This window comes from Anser cygnoides, chromosome 1, assembly GCF_040182565.1.
Source record: "Anser cygnoides isolate HZ-2024a breed goose chromosome 1, Taihu_goose_T2T_genome, whole genome shotgun sequence".
Taxonomy (NCBI): domain Eukaryota; kingdom Metazoa; phylum Chordata; class Aves; order Anseriformes; family Anatidae; genus Anser; species Anser cygnoides.
Genome location: NC_089873.1, coordinates 182067562 through 182072383, shown reverse-complemented (window position 1 = coordinate 182072383; position 4822 = coordinate 182067562).

The window sequence follows — 4822 nt, the reverse complement described above, 5'->3', positions numbered from 1 at the left end:
TTTTGGCTCTGCCTCTAATACAAACGCCACACTGATTTGTCAGTCAGTTTAATTTAAACAAATGCATGACTGTCCTGGAGAAAAACGTCAACTGCTTTTGCTAGATTTGTTTAGTTAAACAACCTACTGATGCAAATAGTGAAAAGCAGAAGTTAATAAAATAACCTCAGCACATGGACTGGTTCATGTTACAGCTGAAGGGACAGTAGATATCTAAATAGCAGAACTCCTGTATAAAAACAGAATGCAGAAGTAAGCAAATGACTAGTCAACTGTTTCAAAGATGCTGAACTGTGAACATCTGCATTTCCATCAACATTGTTAACTGTGATGGAGTGTACCAACAGTAATTACTTCACAATCCACAATGAGGACAAAAAGCTTGGAGGGAAAAAAGACTTTTTTGTTAAAATTGTACATGCTTTGTGTACTCTGACATGTAGATACTGATGCAAAAGCAAGTATCTTGAAGCTACTGAAAATATTTTATAACGTGATGTCACTTTTTTGCTTCTGCTGCTCATCATTCAGCCATGATTTTTGTTCATGATCCTTTTATAAAAGTATTTTTTTTAATTTCATAACAAACAGAAGATGTCAGGACTTATTTTAGAAACTGACTTTTTAATAGGAGGCCCTGCAGGCAGAGGAAATGGCATGAGAAGATGTTACAGAATGCTCTCTGGCATTGATATGGAAGCTTTGTAGGATCTGCTTCTGACAAGTGGACCTCTCCCAGCAGCCATTCTAACGCTTCACAGGGTAAGGCACCCTGTGAAAATACTCAGTTCTTCCATTATGTTTCCTGAGAACTGATTATCTCCAGAACAGACCAAGCGTCACTTCCTCAAAATGCAGCTCTCCAACTCCGCAATTACAAGGTTCAGACATCAGAAGTCAAACTTGTGATGCTGGCTGCAAAGCACTTATCACTTACCTGTCAGGAACTAAATACTTGAATCAAAAAGAACCATGCCTTTCCTTTTGTTCTGTTTAAATGAAGGAGAGAGATTAACGTAAATTTGGTGCACTAACCTCACATCTTCATTTGATTCGCATAATTTTCCTGAATGTCCCAGCAAAGACTGGAGGAAAAGAAGCTGTGTCTACCAGGCTTGTCTATTAAAAAAAAAATAAATGCAGGGAATAATCCTGCTTAATCTTTTAACTTTATCCATTTGCAAAACACAGTTCTTTACATTTTTATTTCAGATGTCTTCCTGCATTATCTAACACAAGTGAAATCATTTGAACTGCTACAGAATTTTCATCAGAAGGATAAGTTCTTTCCTGGTAGTAAGCTATTCGGTGTCTGTGCTGGGCAAAATCAAAAAGGAAAACCCATCTTTCTATTAGTGATTAATCTAGTGATGCATCTGTATTTGATTTGTACTTGATTCATTTTCTTTTGTGACAAAGCTGGTTTAATGAGCAACCAGCCCCTCACATTGCCCCATCTGCTTTTTCTTCTCACACACACTCCCTCAGCTCTATTAGTCTGATTGCTTGTGGAGCTGTGGATTGCCAAATAATGAAATTTAATAATAATCTGTATTAACTTCTTTATTTTCCTTTAATGTATGGCCTGAATTACAGTGGCACTGTCAATTGAAGGAGCAATAAACTGCAAGAGTAGACGTGGGAACACATAGCTATGAGACAAGATAGGTAGCAGCAATGACAGGAACTTCTTAAGCCGGTTTTACCATCCGAGAAAATGCATGATGTATTTATTCCAATGAGACACAGAGATATACAGAGCCGTTAATGATGTCTGTTCTCCCAGTGAAGTCACACATTCGTGCCAAGAAACGCCACAGTCATCAGTAAGCAGTGTGCAAGCCTGACTCTCACCCCACGTAAAGAGGCCTTCCTACAGTAGGGTGTAAATTCTCAAATGTCCCCATTTCCTGTGTCTTTAAGATCCTGTGTGATTCACCCTTCTCCCTTTTTCTACTTAATCCACCCTTCCGCTGATGCTTTACTTCACGCATCGCTATGCAAATCATGTTTTTTAAATTATTAGGGGGCTTAGTTGTCCTCCTAAGTAATTGTTATGTCCTGAGCCATGCAACAGGTTAACCAACAGAAGTTAATTATATATGCATGTACATAAGGCATTTTAATAGCTCTGAAGACACAGTATATATATTCCCTGCCTCAGCAGTTGTATCAGTACAAAGCTTACTATTAAAAAGCATCCAAAAGAGATGTTTTTTCAACTGTTCCTGATGTTTAGTTCATAGCTGCAAGGATTAGTCTTTTCCCCAAGATGCCAAGTTTTCCCATCTGCCTTGCAATGGGCAATATTGGAAAGCTGTTTTTAAAGGAAAAATGCAAGGTCTTCATTATTCTTTCTTTCACCTCTTGAGTCCAACTCTGCTCCTCCCAAGATTAGCTCTGCTAACCCTTTGCTCTCTGATTTCCACTGATTAAAAAGATGTGTGGACAGAAATTTGATTCTCTCTTATAAGGACAATCATTACACTCACTATAGGAGCATATAGAAGGGTTTAATCTCATCTAAAATATGAATGTGTGTTAGTTGTCGTTCGATGGCAATTGCAGGATATCGGTAATGTAAAAGTCAGAGTTCTTGAACAGGAATGGCTACGGTACCTTCGGTTCACTTTGCCCTTCTACCTGCAAAACAGCTGTCAAACTACTATGATTAAATAGTATAGTCAGAGAAATTGTGGTCTTTGGCTGTAATAGCATTTACTATATATTTGTAAAGAAACATCCACTTGAAGAAAGCAGGATGTGCATTGTTTTGATGAATATATGCTTCAGTACAGTAACATCCATCAGTAAACTAAGGCTATGGTAGCTAGCCTAGGAGAGCCGTGTGGCCAGCCACCCAGCAGCTGGATGGAGAGCTGGGGACACTGTCACAAGCTGTCATCCACTGCCAAAGTACCAGCATCCTCAGACATGTTTTATATTTTAACGTGGTTGCCTGCATATCTGGAATTCTTTAGAGGGTCAGTTGACCACCAATTTCCTGGATTTGTTTGGCTTGGGATAGTTATCCTACCCTTGTAATTATTTTGTTTTCATATGTATTAATTTTATACTTCCTTTTTCTAAACATACAGTAGATATTTTTAACTTATACCCATTCCAGGTAGCTCTTCCTTGAGAATTAAGAAACATGGTAATTTTTCAAACAGTAGAATTCAAAAGCAGGCCTGCTTCATTCACCCAGTGTGCTGTATTAAACTCCTGTCAGGAACAATGCCTTGAACCTATTTAACTAAACTGTATTAGAGGCACCATGTTCCCCCCACTGTATCCTCCTGTAGCCGAGATCCCACTTTTTGGCTAATGCTGAAGTTTACTATCCATCTATTTCCTTGCCCCTGTTACAAGCTGCAGAAAGAAGGAAAATTCCTCTATAGAAGCACATTTGTGTCAGCTCTTAGTTCATCTTCTCTGCTCCCTATCTCCTACTTTCGTTATTTTGACCAAGCTCTTTATTTTGCTTAATACACTGTACCATATAGCTTGATTTGCCCTCTTCATGATCCAATACAAGTTGTTCTGGTATTAGAACAAGATGACACTCTGGTGTACCCTGGCTTTTGCTGAGTTTCCAGCTTTAAAAAGAGGCTGGCATTTCCTTCCCCTTTTTCCCTGTGATTGTGCATCTGCCCAGTTTTCTAATATTTGTGTTGGTGACATCTGCAAAAAGTAGAGAGGTTTTTAATCACATCTCAAGCAAAGGGTATGAGACAACGCAAGTGCTCCTGACAATTCACACATATATATAAAGAGAGCACCAAGGAGAAAAAGAGCACCAATTAGGTATGAAAGTCTATCACACTCTTCTTGCATTGCATTGCTTTCAGACATATTTAGTATTTTGCATTTATGTAATGCTTTTCATGTAAGGATTTTGGAAAACTTTATGGGAATGAAACACAAATTACCTAGCTGATTTTTGCGAAGCCTTAGTAAGAAATCTAGCACAACTAGGAAAAAGTCTATAGCCTTTTTCACCATACTACCTGTTCTTCCATGCCTGAATATGTAAATTTCACAAATGTAGAAATTATTTTTACAAATAATGGTGTGAAAACACCATTTTATTGCTGGGAATTTTAAACACACAAGATCGGAGAACACAAAGACCAAGTTCAGACAACTGTGCAGCTTGGCCAGCAGCTAAAACTAAGTTTACACAGCCCAAATCCACTGCACTATTTGCTGGCCAAGTCAACATCTGTGCTTGAATTATGCCACACTGATATAAAAAGGCAGGCAGTTACTCCATCACATCTGAAAGCTCACATTTTCAGCTGCGGCTCTGTTTTGCATTTTGCATACTGCTTCCAGATACTCCTGCCTGGCACAATCTGCGCTCTGTGTCCTTTCTACTTCCTCAGTCTTTGCAATTTCCTAAACTGCTGCACATCTCTTTTTTTTTTTGCATGTTTACGGGCAATCAGCAATTTTTTAGATCCACAAATACAGCTCAGCTTTCCTTCAGTGTTATTTTTAGCCCAAACTGGCTACTAGGAACCGCAGTTTGCTCGTTCTGAGCCCGCTAAGACAGCTGACTGAGATGGCAGATGTCTCGGCCCTTTTGTAGCTCTAAGCGATAATGGATCTTTGGGGACAATTTCTACCACGCTGCATGGCCCCAATACAGCTGGCTGTACAAGGTGTGTCCACACGCCTCGCCAGCGGTGTCCCCCACCCCAATTCAGAAAACACGCCACATTCACTCCCCATTGACTTATCTTTATTGGGTTGGTTTTGTTTTTGTTATTGGGTTGGTTTTGTTTTGATTTGCTTTCCCCCAAATAGCGCTGCGGCA